Below are 26,366 nucleotides of genomic sequence, written 5' to 3'. Positions count from 1 at the left end.
TATTTTTTTGCTAAACAAACAAAAAAATGTTATGTTAAGGGTCATGCTGATGGGCACAATTTATGTTAAAGGGCACTCGAATGGGCATATTTTATGTTAAGAGCATTGCTGATGGACACATTATGTTTTGCCCATCATCAGAGTGCCCCCTAACATTAAATGTGCAAATCAGCATGCCCCTTATTTTATGTTAAGAGCAACACTGATGGACGCGTTTTGTTTTGCCCATCTCTCTGAGTCATAGCACAGACTTGAGATTCGGACCTCGGCCCAAAGCAAATTTTAGCGGCCGGACCTCCTTGAATGTTAATTCATTACCCCTGGCCTAGGCCATCTTTATGTAGAGCAACAATTCTTTTTTTCAGATCCTTAGAGAGTTCTTTGCCATGAGGTGCCATGTTGAACTTCCAGTGACCAGTATGAGAGTGAGAGCGATAACACCAAATTTAACACACCTGCTCCCCATTCTCATCTGAGACCTTGTATCACTAACGAGTCACATGACACCGGGGGAGGGAAAATGGCGAATTGGGCCCAATTTGGACATATTCAGTTTGGGGTGTACTGACTTTTGTTGTCAGTGGTTTAGACATTAATGGCTGTGTGTTGAGTTATTTTGAAGGGACAGCAAATTTACACTGTTATACAAGCTGTGCACTCACTACTTTACATTGTAGCAAAGTGTCATTTCTTCAGTGTTGTCACATGAAAAGATAGAATAAAATATTTACACAAATGTGAGGGGTGTACTTACTTTTGTGAGATACTGTATAAACCTCAGCACAATTATTTAAAAAATAAAAATAAAACTCTTCCATTGTGTCTGATTTTGTGTACATTGAAAATAAATGGAGAGCTAACACTTCATCTGAGCCGACCATAAAGGATTATTTCACCTTTTAGCTAAGAATAATAAATAGCAATTTTTTAGCAGGTAAGAAATCGTACATTTACTTTTTTGTTTTAGGATCCTGTAAAGCATTGCACTGAGATTAGCAGATCCCGGGTACCATGCCGCTCTCCTTCACACTGGCAGTTAAAAAAAAAAATAAATCGGTTGGCAGCTAACAGGTGAGGAGAGAGTGTTGGGGGAGGGGAGACTTAGCCCCCTGTATACAGCTCCAAGATTTACAGTTTGTTTCTCTTGATCCCTATAATCCTATCTATCGATCCCTATATCCCTCACAATCCCTATACATGTGTACATATGGGGGGAGGGGTGACCTGTCATCAATGGGGTGGAAGGATCCAATGAAAGGGTGTCGGTTATTTTATATCTATTAATATCCACAACACTTACCAATCCCAGTGTCGGTATTTCGGGGAGGTCCATTGGCTTTACGGCCGAGACCAATACATCTGAGAACGGCTCTGGCGCAGCTGCGCACAAAAGCCCGAGCCCTCTTCATTTTGGGGGGCTTCTTGGTTGGGGTATCTGCAGGATGGTCACTGATACCTTCTTCCATAGCTGCTCTTCCTATGGGGGGTTTCTCTTTGGTGTTTTTCAGAGAAAAAAGCTGTTTACATTTAAATTGGTTCATTATTAAGAATAATGAAACACGCTTTAAACGTACAACAATGAAATCGCAATGAAATTGAATTCAAATGAAATCAAATCCAATGAAATCGCAAGAAATATCTCAGCAGAGATAAAGACAGGTCTTCACTGGTCAGCGTCAACACTTGTCTCAGTGATTTCCCGCTCCTGCGGCTCCTTATATAGGCTATGGCTCCTCCCACTGGTCATGTGACTTTTTTTTAAATCTCACGATGACTCAGCAAAAAAAAAATAACTGACGATTTTTCTTAAAGGAGCCTCGTCCTTGTTTGTGAGCTGTGTGAATTCAGGCTGTAGGCTCAGTATACGGATCTAATAGGGATACGGCTCCTGTAATAACATGTTTTTCTGGAAGTGACAGTTATTTTCACTGACATTTAACCCTTACAGTCCCATGGCTGAAATAAAAATCTGTATTCCTATGATAAGACGGTGAATGTTGTCTTATAAATCCTCCCAGAGATCAAATCTTCCCATTTATTTCATCATTCTTACAAAACAATTATTTTTCCACTTTTTAACCCTTTAACTGCCAAACTATCCCCCCCTTTCAGGTTTTAACCCTTTCACGACTAAACTATATATTTCATTTTTTTAAAAACTTTAACTGTAAATCCAATGTTCCCCCTTTCATTTATTAACCCTTTCACTGCCAAATCTGTTTTTGTTTTTTTTTTTTCCATTTCTTGGCCATATGTTAAAATATAAATAAAGGAAAATGTTTTTAGTTTTGGATGGAGTGGAGAGGGATTAGAACACCTGTTAGGTTTTTATCGCTGTGTGCGCCCCCTTTAGGGATATTCACCCTCTTTGTGTTTTATGTTTACCATTACCACCAAAAGTGAAAGAAAATTCCAATATTTGGGTTGTCACCAGAAGCAGAATTAGAGGGAAATCTTCCAATGGGGACACTAGTTCTGGTGACACCCTGGGATTATGTCACATGGGAGGATTTCTCTAACTTCCGTTTTTGTCTATGGGACAGGAAGTGAAGGGAAATCTCCCCAACGGGGACACAGACGGCAAAGAAAACCTGACAGGGGTTCTATCCCTCCCTTGGGGAAAAATGTGTCTTTAGTTCTATTTTACCTTTTAACTTGTATGTGGGGGGAGTCTGAAAAAGGGTGCAGAATATTACACATAGGGCTCAGCGGGGGTGTAGTGTCTGCAGACACGAGCAACTGCTACTTTCAGAGAGGGGGAGGGGAGAGCACTCAGATAGTCATTTTAACCCTTTCACTGTTGGAAATTTATTTATGTATTTTCATTTTTCCAATGTGCTAATTGCTAATTTCTGCCTTCAAAGCATTCCATAGTTTGTGAAGTAAGGAAGGCCCCGCCCAGTCACACCTCTGACATACACCTAGATGGTAAATGCCCATTTTTTAAAGTGTTTTTTGTTTTTTTTACCCAACAAGCACAGAGCAGTCTATTGGGGTTCTAATGGATCCCAAGTCTCTCCATAAAGAGGACAGGACATGTCACGGCCCATGCTGTCACAAGAGATGCTGTTCATCCCTTGTGATACAAATAAAGTTATTACCAAAAAATACAATAAAAAAATGGTATATATATATATTTTTTTAAATAAAATAAATAATAAATCATAAAAAAAGTAATTAAAGCGCCCCCGTCCCACCCTGCACACATATATAAACGGTGATCGCACCGCACATCTGAGGTATTGTCGTGAACGTCAAAGCGATGCGATAATTCTATCACCAGACCTCCTGTGCCACTCTAAACTGGTAACCTGTAAAGGTATTTAAAGCATCGCCTATGGAGAATTTTAAGGTCCGTGGTTTGCCGCCATTTCACAGGCAGACACAATTTTAAAGCGGGAATTGTTAAGTATCTTTTTACTCGGTGTAACATTATCTTTCACAGTATGCAAATAATTGGGCTAACTTTGCGGTTTTATTTATTTTTTTATTCTTGAAAGTGTTTTTTTTTTTCCAAAAAAAACGCTGCGCAAATACCGTGTGACAACAAAAATTGCAACACCCTTCATTTTATTCTGTAGGGTCTCTGCTAATAATTTTTGCTAGTAATTTTCTAGCACAAAAAGTAGATTTTTACATGCAGGAGCGAAGTGTCAGAATAGGATTGGAAAGGAGGGGGGTTAAAAGCAAATGATAACAAAAAAATAATTTTTTCGCTTTAAAGGAGAAAAAATGTATTTACTTACAGCCTGGACTGGAAGTCACGTCATGACGTCGCTCTGGTCCTCCTCCCTGTACTAATGACACTGGCAGGGAAGGGCTAACCTAGGGGTGACCAAAGGGTTAAATGTGAGCCTAGGGGAGTGTTTTCTAACTGTACAGGTGAGGGACTTCTGGAATCAACACAGAGACCTGTGATTCTATATAGAAGGATCACAGGAGCTCTGTGATCATTCCAGAGAGAAGAACGGTCAGCTGTGTTTACAACATCCGACCGTCCTTCTCTCTCAGCGGGGATCGATCGCGGGTGCCGGTCCTGTGATTTGGATTTGGCACCCCCGCTTCCTAATGGGGAAAGCACGCTCCTGCGAACCGACGTACTCAAACGTCGGTTCTTGCAGTCGAGCCAGCCTGCCACAGTATAACTGTAAGTGGTTAACCCCTTAATGGCCCCTGGGTTAACCCTTTCCCTGCCAGTGTCATTATTACAGTGCATATTTTTAGCACTGATTACTGTAGTAATGTCATTGGTATCCTCAAAAGTGTCAAAAATGGCAGTTAGGGGTCCGACCTGTCCGCCGCAATGTCGCAGTCCCGCAAAAAATCACAGATCGCCGCCATTACTAGTTAAAAAAAATAAATAAATAATGGCATAAATCTTTCCCGTAGTTTGTAGACGCGATTAACTTTTGCACAAACCAATCAAAATACGCTTATTCTGGTTTTTTTTTATTTTTTTTACGAATAATATGTAGCAGAATACAAATTGGCCTAAAATTATGAAAAAAATTTGATTTTACATTTTTTTTTTTTATTGGGAATGTTATGTAGCAGAAAGTGAAAAAAAAAAAATATATATATATATATATATATATATATATATATATATTTTTTTTTTTTTTTCAGAATTGTCGTTTTTTTTGTTTAAAGCGCAAAAAATAAAAATCGCAGAGGTGATCAAATACCACCAAAAGAAAGCTCTATTTGTGGGGAAAAAAAGGTCGTCAATTTTATTTAGGTACAGCGTCGTACGACCGTGCAATTTTTCATTAACCACTTGCCGTCCGCTGCCCGAATATATACGGCGGCGGTCAGCCCCTCACAGGCAAAGTGACGTACCGGTATGTCACTAGCCTGGGAGCGAATAGGGGGCGAGCGCGCGCCGCCGGAGGCGCGCTCCCTTCCCCGCTCGTACCCAAAGAAGCCGGCGCGTGTGACTGGCGGACCCGATGTCCGCCGGTCACTTGCGATCATCGGGTAGAGATGGAGAAAGTCGCCTGTCACTCTCCCCTGTGTAAAAGCACAGATCACTCGGTCCTGCTATGTAGGACCGTTGATCTGTGCTGTTACACACACAGCCACATCCAATCACAGTAAGAAACACGCCCCTAGGGACAACCTTGACCCTTCCCGCTCCAATAAAGTTAACCCCTTCCCTGCCAGTGTCATTTTACAGTAACAGTGCATATGTATAGCACTGATTACTGTAGTAATGTCACTGGTACCCCCAAAAGTGTCAAAAATGTCAGTACCCCACACCCTCCAATAAATTAGTGAGGTAAGAGCTATTACAATCACATTACTTAATATAATATATACATTATCTTGATCTACCAAAGCTGAAAAGATACATTTTCTTTTCCCCTGATAGGATCCCACTCTAATAAATCTGAGAGATATATACATCGGAAGATAATATTTCCTTGGGAAAAATCAGCTTTTTTCTCTTTTTTCCCTATTTTTCCTGGTTTCGTTTTTCTTTTTTTCCCCTCTTTATATGTCTACATGAAAATCATCATAACAGGTGAATTTACATGAATATTTTCTGTAACAATGTTTATATACATACTTACATTAACCCTGGATCTCTGACAGTTGTAAATATACTCACTGTTTCAGATACAGAATAAATCTTTATACCTGACTCTAGCTCTCAACGCATGGGAGTTTTACCCCCCCGAAGGGGAACCTTCTTTTGGGCTCTACTGTTTTGCAGGTATGTCTTTTTAACACAAGGGGTCTTTTCATCCTTCCCCCTTTCTTTTCTTTTTCTTTTTCTTTTTCCCCCCCCTTCCCTCCCTTTTCTTCCTTTCCCCTCCCCTTTCCTCTTCCTCCCTTTCCCCCTCTCTCCTTTTTCCTTTTCAATCTCTGGGAGTAGGTTTCCTCTCTAGGAGTATCCTGGACTAGCAAGAGGCTTTCCAGGACCTCTTTAGGGCAACATGTGGTCGCAGATGCAAATAATACTTTTTTCATGTATAAAAAACTTTTCATTGTAAAATGTTTATATATATTCTGTTTCTTGGAACTTATATTTAACTATGTATTTCAGGAACATATGCAGACTCCCTGAGGAAGATTTATGTACTAAAACAAACAGTTTGAAACGCGTTGGACTCTGCTATGTACCTACAACTGTATTGTATCATTCATGCTTTTTTTCGAGTCTATGACTTAAACATGTACAGTTTATGATGATTGTCTGTTACAACCACAACCTTACTAAATAAAAATTTTTATAATTATTACACGTTAAAACTTCTCTTATGAGAGCCTTTACTGTTACCCTTAAAGTCCCACAAACCTAAGGGGGTTTCTTTTTCAATGTATAGCACTGATTACTGTAGTAATGTCACTGGTACCCCCAAAAGTGTCAAAAATGTCAGTCAAGGGTCTGATCTGTCCGCCGCAATGTCGCAGTCCCGCAAATAAAATCGCAGATCGCCGCCATTATTTGTTAAAAAAAAAAAAAAACAAGAAAAAATGATAAAAATCTTTCCCTTAGTTAACGCAATAAATTTTGCGCAAACCAATCAAAGTACGCTTTTTGCGATTTTTTTTTAACAAACATATGTAGCAGAAAACAAATTGGCCTAAAATGTTAAAAAATTTAGATTTTTACATTTTTTTGGGGGGGAATTTCATATAAAAAATGTGAAAAATATTGTTATTTTTGCAAAATTGTCGCTGTTTTTTTGTTTATAGCGCATGATCAAAAAATCACACAGGTGATCAAATACCACCAAAAGAAAGCTCTGTTTGTGGGAAAAAAAGGACGCCAAATTCGTTTAGGTACAGCGTCGCACGACCGCGCAATTGTCCATTAAAGTCACGCAGTGCCGAATCGCAAAATAAGCCCTGGTCAGGAAGGGGGTAAAATCTTCCGGGGCTTAAGTGGTTAAATTAACACAGTGTCGAATTGCAAAAAATGGCCGGGTCATTAAGGGGGGTAAATCCTTCCCGTCCAGAAGTGGTTGAAGGGGAATTATACAAAAAAATTATTGGTTAAACCCACCAGTGCTTTTTATAAACAGCTATATATAGATCAGACCATAAAAAGGAGGAAGGAGGGACGCATGGCACACCCCCAGGCCAAGCTTTGGAACGCAAGACACGCCTCCATACATAACTTTGGCCCGCAAGGCATGCCCCCCGACTGAGCTTTGGCCCGCAAGGCACGCCTCCAGACTGGGCTTTGAAACGCAAGGCACGCCTCTACCACTGGGTAGCGATGTGTTAGACGAAAGGCACGCCCCCTATTGCTGAGTCATGAAACGAGCACGGTCACTTACGCAGGACACGCCCCTAGTAGGCAGGGAAGGAGGCAGACGCCCTCTAGCGTGCTGTGCGGTGGCACGTGGAGGAAGTACATTGTTGTAGGTTGGTGACAAATTCGATCTGTGTGTTGTATGTCGCCCCCATATATTTATAACTTCATTGTATGTCACCTCCATATTTATATATATATATATATATATATATATATATATATATATAAAACTTTATTGTATGTCACCCCCATATTTATATATATATATATATATATATATATAACTTCATTGTATGTCACCCCCATATATATATATATATATATATATATATATATATATATATATATAACTTCATTGTATGTCACCCCCATATATATATATATATATATATATAACGTCATTGTATGTCACCCCCATATATATGTGTAACTTCATTGTATGTCACCCCTATATATATATATATATAACTTCATTGTATATATATATATAACTTCATTGTATGTCACCCCCATATATATATGTAACTTCATTGTATGTCACCCCCACATATATATATATATATATATATAACTTCAATGTATGTCACCCCCATATATATATATATATATATATATATATATATATATATATATATATAAAACTACATTGTATGTCACCCCCATATATATATATATATATATATATATATATATATATATATATATATATATATATATATCTTCATTGTATGTCACCCCTATATATATATATATATATATATATATATATATATATATATATATAATACTGTATATACCTACATTGTATGTCACCCCCTATACCGTCTCCATGTCCTCCTATATATAATACATTGTATCAGTGTGTATATCACCCCCTATACCGTCTCCATGTCCTCCTATATATAATACATTGTATCAGTGTGTATATCACCCCCTATACCGTCTCCATGTACTCCTATATATAGTACATTGTATCAGTGTGTATATCATCCCCTATACCGTCTCCATGTACTCCTATATATAATACATTGTATCAGTGTGTATATCATCTCCTATACCGTCTCCATGTACTCTTATATATAATACATTGTATCAGTGTGTATGTCACCCCCTATACCGTGTCCATGTCCTCCTATATATAATACATTGTATCAGTGTGTATGTCACCTCCCCATATCGGCTCTATGTACAATCTTTTAACCTGTCCCCATTGTATCCCTCATTTCCAGCCATGGCAATAGTACTCAGATTATAGACCGGCCTCCCTTACATCTCTCTCCTCCAGCCCCTGCTCCTGTAATCTGCCTGTATAATAGGGATGTTTCCTGGAATGTGGCATCCCCTGCGTTGTTCTTAGGTGTAGCGCACTGACAGCGCCTCCTAAGAAGACACGAGCTGCCAATTAGTGCTATTTTTTAATGATTTCTGCATGTGTGAATTGCTTACCTCTGTATCTACAGAACAGGAGCAGGCAAGGATCTGCAGTAAAGTTTAGATCTCACCTGGCAGCGTTTTTCTTTTCCTGACTGCTGATTGGCTGCCATGAACAATGTCATTCTCACATTATCTTTCTGTACTATTCTCACAAAGCTATGTACCATCCCCCGGCGGAGGCCATATTGTGTCAGGTGACCACGATCCGCCATGTTTTGGTGTGCGGTGGGACTAGTCCAGGTCGGGCGGACAAGGAAGACATTTCCAGCGTCTCTATTACTGCAGTGCAGAAGGCTGGCGGCCGGACGGCGGGAGAGCGATGATCTTCTGGAGTTGTGCCGTCGAAGGTTCTTCCTGTTGGGGGAGAAGATGACTCCGGCCTCTGTTCTAGGAGGACGTCACGGCCTGGGGCCCCTGGGAGCCCAAATGAAAAGGAACATGGTAAAGGAATGGTGGGACGCCATGGTGCTGCACCAGGAACAGGTTCTGCCCATTGACTCTTTGTGTCACCTACCAGGAACATCCAACCCTTCACCAAGACCACCGCTGAAGACCCTCCCCAAAGCCCGTCTGGACCGCCTCCAAAACCAAAGTCTAACCCAGGAGGAGCTGGAAAAGATGGCCGGTCCTCGCCAAGATCTCCTATATGGTAACAATGACACAAATCGAGATGGGCTGAACACCCCCGTTCGGGAATTCTGCCACAAACCCATTAAAGGCTATGGGGTGCGAACATAAGAAATCAAAAGTCCCCATTATGAAGGCTTATATGCAAGTAATTGGCCATAAAAAGGGTATGGGGGCTAGGTACTACCCTGGGGGACAAGTATTAATTCAACATTTTTTCACAGGAGCAGTGATTTTAATGATGCTTAAAGTGCAACAATAAAAATGAAAAAGTGCCTGGGGGGGGGTCCCCTTAGTCTGCCTGTAAAGTGGAGCATCTGTACCATGTATAGAACCTGCTGCAGCAAAGCAGACATTTATCAACTAAAAAAAAATATTTAAATCACATTTAAATTGATTTGCAAGTGCTGGCACCCAGCTATTTAAAAAGGAAAGAAGGAAACGGTGTGGGGTCCCCCCAGTACTTACCAGACCCTTATCCAAGCATGCATCCTCCTACAAGGGCCTCTTACACACAACCTTGGGCTGTGTTTGTGGGGGTCTGTGGGCAAGGGGCTTATCCAAATCTGGCAGCCCCCTTTTAACAAGGGGGCCCCCAGGTCCTATTCCCTCCCCCCTCCTATGGGAATGAGTAGGGTACCTCTACTCATTCACCAAAAAAGTGTCAAAATAAAAAAAAAACAGTAGACAGGTTTTTTTTTACAATTTCTTTATTAAAAAGAAAACAACGCTGTCCTTCAATGTAGATCCATCGTCATTAACGACGCCACCACCTGACCTAAAAAATACAACAAAATTGCTCCATCCACCGCAAAGGCAAACCACCGAATGTCTGGCTTGCCGTTTGACAGTTCTTATATAGGTAAGGGCGGGGCCACCTGGCGACATCACCTGGTGGCACCGCCCCCCTGTGATGTCATTGACCCAGCAAGTATTGGTGAGGTCACAAGGGGGGGCGGTGCCACCAGGTGACATCAACTGACATCATCAAATATGACAGTTCTTCGGTTAGGACGGGGCCACCTGGTGACATCAACTGGTGGCACCGCCCCCCAGTTATGTCATCGACCCAGCATGCACTGGTTGGTGATGTCACAAGGGGGGCGGTGCCACCAGGTGTTGCAGCCAGGTGGCCTCGCTCTTACCTAATATAAGAACTGTCAAATGGCAAGCCAGCCATTGGGCAGTTTGTCTTTGCGGTGGGCGGAGGCATTTTTTTTTTCAGGTCCGGTGGTGGCGGCGTTGTGATTGACGATCGATCTACATTGGAGGACAGCGGGTTTTTTTTAGTTTTTAATAAAGGATTTGTCAATAACCTGTCTACTGTTTTAGTTAATTTTGACATTTTTTTTTGATGAATGGGTCGGGGTACAATGTACCCAATACTCATTCACATATGGCGGGCAAGACCCGATTCTGATGCCTGCAGACCCCCCACAACCACACCCCAAGATTTTGGGGAAGAGATCCTTGTCCCCTTCAACATGTCCCCTGCCCCAAAGCACCCCTGCCTGTTGAGGGCATGTGGTCTGGTATGGTTCAGGAGGGGGTGGGGGCCCAAACTCATCATTTTCCCACCCCACCCCCACCCTTTACCTGACTCCCCTGCCTGCATGCTCTGATAAGGGACTGGTATGTATTGTGGGGGGGGGGGGTTTGGGGGGCCCCCACACCGTTTTTTTTTTACCGCTGATGGCTCATTGGTTGTTAAGGACGCTGTAGCCGGCTTCCCGGCTGCTCCTTTACAACCAGCTTATACTGCACCCTTATTGGGCAGAGCTTGCGTAGAATGCGCTGTGCAGCACAGGGAACACCCAGCAAACACCCTGCAAATTTGGGTGTTTGCCGAACGGGGTGAATAGCTAATAATAAGCTCAAACTCCTGCTGAGGCTGAACCGTTCGCCCAACACTAGACACAAACTACTGCAGAATATGTCACCATTGTGGGAGGGGCAGAGACACAAACTACTGCAGGAAATTTCACCATTGTGGGAGGGGCAGAGTCACAAACTACTGCAGGATATGTCACCATTGTGAGAGGGGCAGAGACACAAACTACTGCAGGATATGTCACCATTGTGAGAGGGGCAGAGACACAAACTACTGCAGGAAATTTCACCATTGTGGGAGGGGCAGAGACACAAACTACTGCAGGAAATGTCACCATTGTGGGAGGGGCAGAGACACAAACTACTGCAGGAAATGTCACCATTGTGGGAGGGGCAGAGACACAAACTACTGCAGGAAATGTCACCATTGTGGGAGGGGCAGAGACACAAACTACTGCAGGAAATGTCACCATTGTGGGAGGGGCAGAGACACAAAACTGCAGGAAATGTCACCATTGTGGGAGGGGCAGAGACAAACTACTGCAGGAAATGTCACCATTGTGGGAGGGGCAGAGACACAAACTACTGCAGGAAATCTCACCATTGTGGGAGGGGCAGAGACACGAATTACTGTGGGAAAATCTCACCATTGTGGGAGGGGCTGAAAATGTTGACTTTTTAAAATATTTTTCCAATTTTAGGTGCCTTGTATTATTACCCCCCTTGTTTGGAGCTCCTGAACAGAAAGTTGCCTTTTGGTATTGCAGAGGTGGGGAGATGTTTTCATCCAATCTCAGACAACAAGGATCTGCACCTGCAGGTCAGCCATCTTGTAATGTACCTAGTAATGGGGGGGGGGGGTCTAAATTAGTGTGCAGAATACAATGTATTTCTCATTTGTCTTTTACCCACAATGCAGTTTGTTAGTAACTCTCAGGTGTGTGCGCTCTGATTAATACCGGGGAAGGAGATTGGAGGTCACATGGGTTCACAGGCCACCGATTTAATCAACTGGTGCAAAATCCTAAAAACAAGAGATAGAATCCTACTGACAGCGATAAAGCGATAAAGTTCAGGAGTAGAATTGATTTTTATGAGGTTATTAAGTTCCTGTAAGTTGATAAATTTTACTTTCATGTTCTAGGGTGGGGGAGAGGACGGCGGCCTCTCTGGTCTGGTTCAGCTCAGCCAAGACTTGCGCTCAGTGGCGGGACTACTGGCTGCGGCAAAGGCTGCTGTGGTGGAGGAAGGTGAGCGCCCTGTGATTGCTGAGACATCTATGGGGGTTATTTATAAGAGATGAGATACACTATATTGCCAAAAGTATTGGGACGCCTGCCTTTACACACATGAACTTTAATGGCATCCCAGTCTTTGTCCGTAGGGTTCAATATTGAGTTGGCCCCCCCTTTGCAGCTACTTGAACTATAAGTCCCATGAGGCATTGCAAGGCTGACAGTTACAAGCATGACTCCTAAAGGCAGAGGCATGATGAGACTTGTAGTTCGCAACAGCTGGAGGGCCCCAGGTTGAGCATGCATTCTGTATAGTGTAACCTTCACAAGTAGGCTGTAATAGCAATTCATTAAACAGAGTTGGAACATTGCTGATACCTGTGTAGCTTACATCATAGAGAACTACACTATGTCAAAAGTATTGGGACACCTGCCTTTACACACACATGAACTTTAATGGCATCCCAGTCTTAGTCCGTAGGGTTCAATATTTAGTTGGCCCATCCTTTGCAGCTATAACAGCTTCAAATCTTCTGGGAAGGCCGTCCACAAGGTTTAGGAGTGTGTCTGTGGGAATGTTTCACCATTCTTCCAGAAAAAGTGTTCCTTTAAATTTTTGAGCAGTGTATGTGTGTGTGTCTATTAGAGATAAGGGCCATACACACTATCAGATTATCTGAAGACTTTTTCCTTCAGATTTACCTTTTCTATGTAGTGCAAGGGCCTGCCGGATTGCATACAAATTGAAAGTGTTTAGGTTTGACCTCATATTATATGGTTTTGGTAAGTCTACAGACACAAGTCTTCAGATAATCTGATAGTGTGTATGGCCCAATAGACCGATATGTTTTTTTCAGGGCCGATACCGATATTTTGGTCACAATGTTTCGGTATGGGCCGATATTTCGTACATTTTAAACTTTTGAAAAATAAAGACAATTTTTGACACAAATCTGGTACTGAACATGTTCATTTTTGTTTAATGCCTACTGGCGGGCTTGCTGGCACCCTGTGGTGGGTGGGTGGCTGGCTGGCACAGGGGTTGTGGGTGGCTGGCTGGTACAGGGCCTGTGGTTGGCTGGCTGGCACACTGTCTGTGGGTGGCTGGCTGTCTGGAATCCTGTGGTGGGTGGGTGGCTGACTGGCTGGTACATTGCTTGTGGGTGTCAGGTAAAGGGCCTGTGGGTGGCTGGCTGGCTCACTGGTACAGGGCCTGTGGATGTGGGTGGGTGGGTGGCTGGCTGGTACAGGGCCTGTGGATGTGGGTGGGTGGCTGGCTGGTACAGGGCCTGTGGATGTGGGTGGCTGGCTGGTACAGGGCCTGTGGATGTGGGTGGCTGGCTGGCTGGCACCGGGCTGCTGTGGGTGGGTGTATGGCTGTGATACAGTCTCCGTGAGACTAGGCCCGACTCCAGAGGAGGCTGTCCAAGGCGAGGGAGGCGGCCTAAGAAGGCAGAATGAAGTCACAAAAATATCGGCCAGTTCCAAGGCCGATACCGATATATCAGGGAAAGTGCTTATCGGCCACGCCGGTAATTGGTCTATCCCTAGTGTGTGTGTGTGTATATATATATATATATATATATATATATATATATATATATATATATATATATTGTATATATAGTGCTCAAATAAATTAAAGGAGCACTTTTGAATCAGAGTATAGCATCAAGTCAGTTAAACTCCTGGGATATTGATCTGGTCAGTTAAGTAGCAGAGGGGGTTGTTAATCAGTTTCAGCTGCTTTGGTGTTAATGAAATTACCAACAGGTGCACTGGATGGGCAAAAGGAGACAACCTTCAAAACAAAAATGGTTTTACAGGTGGAGGCCACTGACATTTTTTTCCCTACCCATTTTTTTCTGACTGTTTTTCACTAGTTTTGCATTTGGCTGGGGTCAGTGTCACTACTGGTAGCATGAGGCCATACCTGGACCCTATAGAGGTTGTACACGCAGTCCAACTCCTCCACGATGGCACATTAATCCGTACCATTACCAAGAGCATGGAGGAGATTCCAGGAGACAGGCAGTTACTCTAGGACAGTGTTTCTCAACTCTGGTCCTCAGTGCACACTAACAGGCCAGATTTTAAGTATTACCTTGGAGAGATGCAGACTAGAATTCTGAAATCACTGAGCAGCAAATTATATCACCTGTGATGTATTTCAGTTATCTTGCAAACCTGGCCTGTTAGTGTGCCTTGAGGACCGGAGTTGAGAAACACTGCTCTAGAAGAGCTGGACAGGGCCATAGAAGGTCCTTAACCCATCAGCGGGACCGGTATCTGCTCCTTTGTGCAAGGAGGAACAGGATGAGCACTGCCAGAGCCCTACAAAATGACCTCCAGCAGGCCACTGGTGTGAATGTTCTAAAAAACAATAAGGTGTAACCACCCTTCTCCTGCGCTTGGTATCCAGGCCCCTTGGCCACACACTTCACGGGACTGACAACTGGCTTCTCAGATGGCTAGGATCTTGCTGCCCTTGTCGGACTGGGGTAGTCCACCAATACTAGAAGCAAAAAGAACAAAAAAGGGCGCACCGACCTAGCGCATTATCCTCAATAAAAGGCTTTATTTAAATAACATAAAAAATGGCTACTCACAGACGTAGATAAAAGTAAAGCATATCAAGCTGGATTGCTCGAAAGTCCGTGTTTTAGTCCATATGGTTGTCCATGATGAGATGACTGACGCGTTTCGAGGCCTAGCCTCTTCCTCAGAGCCACTGTGTCATGACTACCTCTCTGGTTTAAATAGTAATGTGGTGAAGTAGCGATCCAGCCACCACCCCCAAGTGGGAGTGCCTCCTCCCCCAGGGGGGTGCGGCTAGAGCACCACCCACCTTCTCTTGTGACATTAATAGTAGTATGCAGTGGCATACATCAATCATGAACGTACAATACAAGTGCTAAAATAATACCATTATATACGTGAAATAGACACATGTCCATAAAAACAGTACAACAAAATCTAGATTAAAAACCACCATGGGCTAATGTTAAAAACAAATAAATAAATAAAATTGCTTTCACAGTGCACTTAAAATCAATGTAGATGCTCCCTGGATTGACAGTAGAGAGCAACCAATATCAGTTTTGTTAGGTAATTACCCCACAATTTTTCTATTATATGTACCTTCTGCTGTACCTGATCTAGGCTAGAAATTCCTCTATTCATAGTGGTGGTGTTCCTCCCTCTCCATGTTTTCCATCCTGTTGGGGGGGGGGGGTTTACACTGAAAAGAGGGATCAAAGGGGAGTAGAGGGCCGATAGTGTACTCAGTGCCCCTAACCTGCTTCGTTAGACTAGTGGGGCACAGACCGTAAAAGACCGTGGAGCCGATCGGTCATGTTGCACCGATCACCGGCTCCGTGGAACGCACGCCGCTGCCCTACTTCCGGGTTATTGCGTCATGCGTTCCACCCATCGTCACTTCCGCCGATGTCACATCCGCCGACGTCACTTCCTGTATCGACGAAAACAGTGTACAGCGGGGCGGTCCGTCTCCAGGGCAACTCTCTCTATCCCGGCATTGGCCCGACAGATACCGCCCACCATGTACAGCATCCTATTCCACTACACTCTACATAGGCGCTCCTATTGCAGTGTTCGGGTATTGATAGTGCTGCTATCTCCACTTGCAGAGCCTCTACCCCTCTATGTGTTCAATTGGGGACCATTTTGGGCCACTATATATTTAATGAAATCAAAGAACCAACATTTATATTCATATTAATCCCTGTGCACATCCTGCTTGTTTATACTGTTAGTGACGGTGCAGCCCTGTTGCATACACGTGTGAGCGCACATGCACAACCACATATATAGCCCACAGGAAGCTTGCAGGCAAATGCACATACGCGCGCACACATGTACGCAACATTGCTACTGTACACCATCCACATAGATTTAAAAGGAACCCTCATCTGATTTAACGTGTGAGTCCAAACAAGAACTATATATATATATATATGTATGTGTATCGCACCATGTATCTACATAGATACTTCATGTGGTCACAATATAGAGAACAATTAAAATCAATATAAATAAAGGCTGATAACCCAAAGCATATATAGGTGTACAAATACACCTTCTTTTAGAAATTGACCCAAAGGAGGACTATTTTAGAGAAGACATGTCCTCCAGGCTAGGTGAACTGATGTCATCGTTCACTTACGGCTCATTGCAAACTGAATGGGACCATAATTTTAGATATAGTTCTAAAACCCAGGAACCACGTCCATAGACGTCGTTTCGGAAATTTGAACCATATAGGAATGTGTATATAAAAAAGTATGTGTTGAGAAATTATTATCAAATTAATATAAAAAAAAAAAAAAAAAAAAAAGGAAACAGAGATGGAACAGACCGAATGTGCGGTGGTCATGGCATATACGAGCCATACAGCACCCGCATCTGGCCTGAAATGTGAAGGATGCATGAGGATCTGGGGAGCTGACCAAATGGTGAGCCCCATAGGCCTTATAGAACCCCATGAATCTCTAGATCCTCATTTATGCCCCCTGGTGCTAAAGACCCCAGGGTGAATATCCAATAGGATTCTCTTTTGCAGAGTTTCTGGAATCTCATCCCATCGTCTTGATCTTTACCGATGGCTTCGACTCCAAAAACCCTTGACCCCGTAGGGTCTCCATCGTGGGACTGGCAGAAATGGCGAGGTACCGAGTAGTTGTTGTTACGGTCTCTCGGTCCTTCCTTAGTCTTTTTGTTAATTATACTGCACTTATGTTCCCCGAATCTTACCCTCAGGGGTCGTGTAGTGCGTCCGATATATAATAGACCACATGGGCAAATTAGGGCGTATACAAGGTAGCTGGTGCCACAATTAATAAACTGTTTAATCTCGTGGCTTCGCCCATCTGTACCAGCTACTTCCTTCTTCCGATGCCACATAAAGGTACAGGCTCCACAATTTTTAACCCCACACCTGAAGTTACCTTTCTGGTCAAAAGCTGAGAACCAAGGGATGGATGTTGATACCCCTCGAGAGACTTTGGGTTTACGGACCCTGCTGGGAGCAATTTGGCTTCTCAAATCCTTTGGCTTTCTGAACACTATAATCTAGATTTTGTTGTACTGTTTTTATGGACATGTGTCTATTTCACGTATATAATGGTATTATTTTAGCACTTGTATTGTACGTTCATGATTGATGTATGCCACTGCATACTACTATTAATGTCACAAGAGAAGGTGGGTGGTGCTCTAGCCGCACCCCCCTGGGGGAGGAGGCACTCCCACTTGGGGGTGGTGGCTGGATCGCTACTTCACCACATTACTATTTAAACCAGAGAGGTAGTCATGACACAGTGGCTCTGAGGAAGAGGCTAGGCCTCGAAACGCGTCAGTCATCTCATCATGGACAACCATATGGACTAAAACACGGACTTTCGAGCAATCCAGCTTGATATGCTTTACTTTTATCTACGTCTGTGAGTAGCCATTTTTTATGTTATTTAAATAAAGCCTTTTATTGAGGATAATGCGCTAGGTCGGTGCGCCCTTTTTTGTTCTTTTTGCTACTGGTGTGAATGTCTCTGACCAAACAATCAGAAACAGACTTCATGAGGGTGGCCTGAGGGCCCGACTTCCTCTAGTGGGCTCTGTGCTCACTGCCCTGCCTCAGTGAACACCAGAATTGGCAGCTCCACCACTGGCACCCTGTGCTTTTAACAGATGAGAGCAGGTTCACCCTGAGCACATGTGACAGACGTGAAAGGAAGGGAGAGATGTGGGCGCTCTGGTGAGGAAGGCTGTCTGGTCCTTTGTTGCGGTAGAACGGTTGCACTGAGGGCAGCACTTGTGTGAGAAGCAGCTCTATAGGATCATATAAGGAAAGAAAGACGCCTCTAAGTGCAGAATTCTAAGGATTTATTATTTGATGCAAGGGATTAAAAACATTTACAAGATGGCAGAGATAACAGGCATGTAATAATTGTCCTCTTTTGGTTTGCTGTGTCCTCTGCCGGGTGAGGGAGGATGAGAGAGCCGTCCTGCAGCGGTCCGGATTCCCTGGTGACGTGGAGGAACGAGGAAGCGGAGAGGCAGATGGTGACCCGGGTTCCAGAACCAAGCTGCAACGCTCGTGGCCTGTATGGCGGCAGGGGAAAGCGTTGGGCGGTAACGCGTTTCAGAGTATGTGTGACTCCTTCGTCAGACCTAAGCCCATGTTTGTTCAGCAGGCTCAGAGCCTTGTGTTCAAACTCTCCGAAAGCCAATCGATGGCCTCCCGACCCTTTTGGCTACCTCTGTCCAATCAACTCCTCACAATACTATCCTATCCTGATGGTCTTGTGAGGCGTTGATTGGACAGAGGAAGTCGAAAGGGCCGGGAGGTCATCAGTTGGCTCTCAACGGAGAGAGTTTGAACACAAGGCTCTGACTCTGTGCCTGCTGAACAAACATGGGCTTAGGTCTGACGAAGGAGCCGCACATGCTCTGAAACACGTTATGGCGTCGGAAGAAGGCGTTGGGCATATCAGCCGTGTGCGTTCCAGCTTGGTTCTGGAACCTGGGTCGCCATCTGCCTCTCCGCTTCCTCGTTCCTCCACGTCACCAGGGAATCCAGACAGCTGCAGGACAACTCTCTCATCCTCCCTCACCCAGCAGACAGAGGACAAAGCAAACCAGAAGAGGACAATTAATACATGTCTGTTATCTCTGCCATCTTGTAAGTGTTTTTTTTTTTTTTTTTAATCCCTTGCACCAAATAATAAATCCTTTTAATACTGCACTTAGAGGTGTCTTTCTTTCCTGACAGATGTGGAGAACATTATGCTGCCTGTAACATCGTTCAGCATGACCGGTTGGGTGGTGGGTCAGTGATGGTCTGGGGGAGGCGTATCCATGGAGGGACACACAGACCTCTACAGGCTAGACAATGGCACCCTGACTGCCATTAGGTATCGGGATGAAATTCTTGGACCCATTGTCAGACCCTATGCTGGTGCAGTGGGTCCTGGGTTCCTCCAGGTGCAAGACAATGCCAATGCAGGACATGTGGCGAGAGTATATAGCCAGTTCCTGGAGGATGAAGGAATTGATGCCATTGAATGGCCCCCACGCTCGCCTGATCTTAATCCAATAGAACACATCTGGGACATTACGTTTTGATCCATCCGACGCCGCCAGATTGCACCTCAGTCTGTTCAGGAGCTCAGTGATGCCCTGGTCCAGATCTGGGAGAAAATACCCCAGGACACCATCCGCCGTCTCATTAGGAGAATCCCCTGATGTTGTCAGGCATGCATACAAGCACGTGGGGGCCATACAAACTACTGAGGACCATTCTGAGGTCCTGCAATGAAATTTCAGCAAAATGGACTCCCCTGCTGCATTGTTTTTTCACTTTGATTTTCGGGGTGTCTTTGAATTCGGCCCTCTGTAGGGTGATAATTTTCATTTCCATCAGACGATGTGGCATCCTTTCCTTCCTAACACATTACCCAGTCCATACCAGTATAGATCCTAACACATTACCCAGTCCATACCAGTATAGATCATAACACATTACCCAGTCCATACCAGTATAGATCCTAACACATTACCCAGTCCATACCAGTATAGATCCTAACACATTACCCAGTCCATACCAGTATAGATCCTAACATATTACCCAGTCCACACCAGTATAGATCCTAACACATTACCCTGTCCATACCAGTATAGATCCTAACACATTACCCAGTCCATACCAGTATAGATCCTAAAACATTAGCCAGTCCATACCAGTATAGATCCTAACGCATTAGCCAGTCCATTCCAGTATAGATCCTAACGCAATAACCCAGTCCATACCAGTATAGATCCTAAAACATTAGCCAGTCCATACCAGTATAGATCAACACATTACCCAGTCCATACCAGTATAGATCCTCATACATTACCCAGTCCATACCAGTATAGATCCTAACACATTACCCAGTCTATACCAATATAGATCCTAACACATTACCCAGTCTATACCAGTATAGATCCTAACATATTACCCAGTCTATACCAGTATAGATCCTAACATATTACCCAGTCCATACCAGTATAGATATCCATCATGATATTTTTCCCCATTGAGATCTGAGGTGTTTTCAAAGTGTTGCTTTAATATTTTTTGAGCAGTGTATGTATGTATATATATATATATATATATATATATATATATATATATATATATATATTATAAAATGTATTTTTACATATGACCAAATGCTGAGAAAGCATGCCTGGACCTGACTGTACGGTGCTATTTTCTCACCCCTCCCCCCCCTCTGTGTCCAGTTTGCTCAGCTGCCGTCCAGATTCAGCAGCGGTGACCACCCTGACGAAGACGGAAGGAAAATGACCCTCATACAGTACGACTTCCCCTGGGGCAAGGAGCCAATTGAACGCCTCGGCAGCCTAGATGACTCCGCCCTCACCCAGATGCACCGTGGGCCCATCGCTCATCTTCAGGTATGTCACACCGACTACACGCAGAATCAATCAATCAATGTCATTTCCCATCCTTTTACTTGCAGCGATCATTAAAGGGCAACTCCCAGTTTCGTGGGGAAAAAATTTAGTAAAAAAAAATAATATATAGAATTGTGACAGTAGTTATATTGTAATTGTATGTTCTTAACCACTTCCGCCCCGGAAGATTTTACCCCCTTAATAACCAGGCCCTATTTTGCAATTCGGCACTGCCGTTACTTCAACGGACAATTGCGCGGTCGTGCGACGCTGTACCCAAACTAAATTGACGTCCTTTTTTTCCCCACAAACAGAGCTTTCTTTTGGTGGTATTTGACCACCTGTACGATTTTTATTTTTTACGCTAATAAAACAAAAAGAGCGACAATTTTGAAAAAAATATTTTTTTCACATTCTGCTATATAACATTCCAAAAAAAATTAAAAAATGTAAATTTTTTTAACATTTTAGGCCAATTTTTCTGCTACATATTTTTGGTAAAAAAAATGAAATAAGCGTATTTTGATTGGTTTGCGCAAAATTTATTGCGTTTACTAACTAAGGGTAAGATTTATGTCATTTTTGTTGTTGTGGTGTTTTCTTTTTTTTTTTACTAGTAATGGCGGTGATCTACGATATTTTTTTTTTTTTTTAGCGGGACTGCGACATTGTGGCGGACAGATCGGACCCCTGACTGACATTTTTGACACTTTTGGGGGGACCAGTGACATTACTGCAGTAATCAGTGCTAAAAATATGCACTGTTACTGTAATAATGACTTTGACAGGGAAGGGGTTAACCTTGTTGGTGATCAAGGGGTTAAATGTGAGCCCAGGGGAGTGATTTTAACTGTGGGGGGGGGGGGGGGCGTGGCTTGTGAAATGATCATAGAGACATGTGATCCTATATAGAAGGATCACAGGAGCTCTGTGATCATTCCAGGGAGAAGAACGGTCAGCTGTGTTTACAACATCCGACCGTCCTTCTCTCTCAGCGGGGAGCGATCGCGGGTGTCAGGCGGCAATCCGAGGTGGCAATCTGAGGCGCCTGCCCGGGGCATCGGCTTCTCCGCTGACGAGCGGGGGCGGGAGCGCGCAGCCAGTGGCACACGCTCGCCCCCTAGACTCCCCAGAGCAAGCGCCGTACATGTACGGCGATTTGCCTGGAAGCGGCTGCCTGCCCGCAGTACATCTGCGTCGGGCGGTCGGCAAGCAGTTAAAAATGACCTTTCCGTTTTTAATCTGCAGTTGCTGTAATTTTCTGTAAAATGCAATATGGCCACCTGGAGGCGCTGTGTACACATATAGACAGAGCGCAATTTCCTGCTGGTGTGATTGGCTCGCTGATTTTCCCAGAAGTCTGCACTGAGATACAAGTCAGATTTTTGGGCATCACATTTTTGGTGAGATACTCCGAATAGGAAATCACGTCTACAGGGATGCAGACCCTGCCACTTTCTTCAATAAAGCCCTGCAGGTGCAGCAGCTGATTGATAATTATAAAGTCACTCCCATTCACATTCACTTTGCACATGGACACAGAGGAACAAACAATGATTTCTTCAGAATAACAAAAGGAAGGAATCTACAACAAGGTTTGCTACAATCCCTGCAATGTACAGAGATCACCCAGGGGGGGGGGGGGGTTCTTCTCAACAAGAGTGGAGTTATTCTTTAACCACTTGCCGACCGCCCCAAGTACATATACTGCGGCGGTCAGCCCCCCCCCTGGGCAAAGTGACGTATGGGTACATCACTCGCCCGCGATCCAATAGGGTGCGAGAGCGCGTCGCGGAGGCGCGCTCCCGCTCGTTCACTGCCATCCCAGTGCGATTGACCAGCGGCTCCGATGTCCACTGGCCATTCTCGATCTCCCGCTGGAGAGGGAGAAAGGCAGGCGGCTGATGTAAACAAAGCCGTCTGTCATTCTCCCTGATGTAACTGTAGAGATCATATGATCCTCCTATGTAGGATCGTATGTCTCTGTGGTTACATCAAAAGCCACGCCCCTTTACAGTTAGAAGCACACCCCTAGGGACACACTTAACCCCTTGATCTCTAATAAAGTTAACCCCTTCCCTGCCAGTGTCATTTTTACAGTAACAGAGCATATTTATAGCACTGATTACTGCAGTAATGTCACTGGTACCCCCAAAAGTGTCAAAAATGTCTGCCGCAATGTCACAGCCCCACAAAAAAAAATCACAGATCGCAGTCATTACTAGTTAAAAAAAAAAAAACAATAAAAATGACAAAAATCTTTCCTGTAGTTAGTAAACGCAATAACTTTTGCGCAAACCAATCAAATTACGCTTATTGCAATTTTTTCACCAAAAATATGTAGCAGAAAACAAATTGGCCTAAAATGTTAAAAAATTTTGATTTTTAAATTTTTTTTTGGGGGGGGGGGGGATTTCATATAAAAAAAATGTGAAAAAATATTGTTGTTTTTTCAAAATTGTCGCTCTTTTTTTGTTTATAGCGCAAACAGTAAAAATCGCACAGGTGATCAAATACCACCAAAAGAAAGCTATGTTTGTGGGACAAAAAGGACGTCAATTTAATTTAGGTACAGTGTCGCACGTCCGCACAATTGTCCGTTAAAGTCACGCAGTGCCGAATCGCAAAATAGAGCCTGGTCTTTGAGCAGCCAAATCCTCCGGGGCTTAAGTGGTTAAAATATTCCCTGGTGATCCTGCCATATAAGACATTTCCTGGTATGGGGTGACAACGCTCTGTCCCTGTCCCCCAATTGTGCTCTTGCGTTGTCGTACAAGCTTAGTATGGCTTTTTCAGCGCAAAGTCCAGTGTTGTCACCATCAGGAAACTGATGCCAGGCAGCCATCACTGGACTGTGTATAATTGTGAAGTGGCTACATAGAGGCTGCAGGAGATCAGCAGGACGTAATGGAATAGTTTATAATGCGCAGAGCAAACTGAGGAACAGCGCTGAGATCATGGCAGTGGAGTTGCTTAGTGGTTAGCACTTCTGCCTTGCAGCACTGGTATCCTCAGTTCAGATCCTGTCCATGACAATGCAAAGGAAATGCCGTCCACTCAGAGTCCACATCGGCACCCCCTGGAAGTCTGTCACACTGTGTATGTGTAAGCCTAGTCTGTACATTATACACAGGCAGTACAGGGGTCTCCTTTGTGATTCTCTCCATGTTACCACAAGGTGGCACTAATCTTACATTTTTGCAATATTGGAGTTTGCGGAAAGATCGGATTTGCTTTCCAATAGACTGACATTAGGAATGCAGGAAGACGGTCTACGGGGGGAGGGGTACTCATGGGGTCCTTACTAGTTTTCTGCACTTTAGCATTCCTGACAAGTTCCACTCCACCTGCTTGTCCATCCAATTTTTAATGGTTTAACCTGAAAATCAATCCCATAAACTGGTGAGATGAGGCCACTAGATGAGAAGGTTTCATGATAATGTTATTTCCTGCGCACGTGCGTGTTTATTAATTATTGTTAATTGGGTTCTCCTGGTGTGCAAGCAGGGCTGTTGTGTCTCTCTAGTGCGCATTTGCAGTTTTTGCACCATTCTAGTGTGCTTGCACAGGTATTGTGTTCCTATAGCATGCATGAATATGTCCCTCTGGAGCGCATGTGCGGTTATTGTGTCCCTCTAGTGCCCATGTGCGGTTATTGTGTCCCTCTAGTGCCCATGTGCGGTTATTGTGTTCCTCTAGTGCCCATGTGTGGATATTGTGTCCCTCTAGTGCCCATGTGCGGTTATTGTGTCCCTCTAGTGCGCATGTGCAGATATTGTGTCCCTCTAGTACCCATGTGCGGTTGTGTTCCTCTAGTGCCCATGTGTGGATATTGTGTCCCTCTAGTGCCCATGTGCGGTTATTGTGTCCCTCTAGTGCGCATGTGCGGATATTGTGTCCCTCTAGTACCCATGTGCGGTTGTGTCCCTCTAGTGCACATGTGCGGTTATTGTGTCCCTATAGTGCTCATGTGCGGTTATTGTGTCCCTCTAGTGCCCATGTGTGGATATTGTGTCCCTCTAGTGCGCATGTGCGGTTATTGTGTCCCTCTGGTGCGCATGTGCAGTTATTGTGTCCCTCTGGTGCGCATGTGCGGTTATTGTGTCCCTCTAGTGCGCATGTGCGGTTATTGTGTCCCTCTGGTGCGCATGTGCGGTTATTGTGTCCCTCTGGTGCGCATGTGCGGTTATTGTGTCCCTCTAGTGCACATGTGCGGTTATTGTGTCCCTCTAGTGCGCATGTGCGGATATTGTGTCCCTCTAGTACCCATGTGCGGTTGTGTCCCTCTAGTGCACATGTGCGGTTTATTGTGTCCCTCTAGTGCGCATGTGCGATTATTGTATCCCTCTAGTGCCCATGTGTGGATATTGTGTCCCTCTAGTGCGCATGTGCGGTTATTGTGTCCCTCTGGTGCGCATGTGCAGTTATTGTGTCCCTCTGGTGCGCATGTGCGGTTATTGTTTCCCTCTAGTGCGCATGTGCGGTTATTGTGTCCCTCTGGTGCGCATGTGCGGTTATTGTGTCCCTCTGGTGCGCATGTGCGGTTATTGTGTCCCTCTAGTGCGCATCTGCGGTTATTGTGTCCCTCTAGTGCGCATGTGCGGATATTGTGTCCCTGTAGTACCCATGTGCGGTGGTGTCCCTCTAGTGCACATGTGCGGTTATTGTGTCCCTCTAGTGCTCATGTGCGGTTGTGTCCCTCTAGTGCCCATGTGTGGATATTGTGTCCCTCTAGTGCTCATGTGCGGTTATTGTGTCCCTCTAGTGCGCATGTGCGTTTATTGTGTCCCTCAATTTTGGTGGGGGGTGGATGTAGTACCCTCCTAGGTAGGTGCTAGGTTGGTAAAAGCTTAGCAGCTCTATCTGCTTATCAGGGGAGCCCGATTGTTAGTTCTGCCTGTTGCATGTGTCCAGGGTGTGATTCATTTGGGCTGAGGGAGTGTCCCCGCTGTATCCAATGGGAGAGCCTGTTGGACAGTGGAGGAAACCCAGCCAGTGACACACAGGCTTTTGTGGCTGTCCCAATGGGTTGGCAAAACAGTGGTGCATTCTGGGATAGGTCATAAAAGCCGGGGGCACATGTGACAGGGTGTCTTTGGGCAGGAAGTCAGGTCCCAGGAGGAGGGTGACGGTTGTCAGCAAGGAAGGTGGTCACAGGCGGTCGGCCTAGTGGACCAAGTGTGTGATGCTGAGCCAGGAGGGCCAGGATACTGACGAGTGGAGCTGAAGGCAGAGCAACCCAGGGAAAAACAGTGTCCTTGAGTATTGGGAAGCTTGCCAGGGGTCTGCCCAGTAAGGGGACCACTCCAGTGGAGAGTCAGTGGACAAGGGCTAGCATGCATGGGAAGTGAGAAAGGGGGTGCTAGGTTAGGACCCTGAAGAGGAATTAATTCAGGAACATATCTTTTACTTCACAAGGTGAAGTGGCAAGGTGAAGCAGCGGCCTTGCCGCACACACTACAGTCAGTTTTCCTCAGAAATTGTGCATAGTTCAA

General features: G+C 44.4%; 2 pseudogenes across 2 annotated transcripts in view; both read left to right on the top strand.

Moving 5' to 3' along the window:
• LOC309552507 overlaps nt 1–8,793 on the top strand; it is a 158,846-nt pseudogene extending 150,053 nt beyond the window's left edge. Inside the window, exon 9 of the transcript in view lies at nt 8,728–8,793. The product of the transcript in view is annotated as an uncharacterized misc_RNA (transcript). The remainder of the gene's footprint in view (nt 1–8,727) is intronic.
• A 23-nt stretch (nt 8,794–8,816) lies between these two features.
• The window catches only part of LOC309552506, a 78,443-nt pseudogene continuing 60,893 nt past the window's right edge, over nt 8,817–26,366 (top strand). The window contains exons 1-4 of the transcript in view: nt 8,817–9,350; nt 11,860–11,995; nt 12,303–12,408; nt 20,698–20,871. The product of the transcript in view is annotated as an uncharacterized misc_RNA (transcript). The remainder of the gene's footprint in view (nt 9,351–11,859; nt 11,996–12,302; nt 12,409–20,697; nt 20,872–26,366) is intronic.

Source organism: Pelophylax lessonae (assembly GCF_965119305.1).
Source record: "Pelophylax lessonae genome assembly, chromosome: 4".
NCBI lineage: Eukaryota > Metazoa > Chordata > Amphibia > Anura > Ranidae > Pelophylax > Pelophylax lessonae.
Note: the sequence above shows the minus strand (reverse complement) of the source record. Positions and strands in the feature narration are given on the sequence as shown.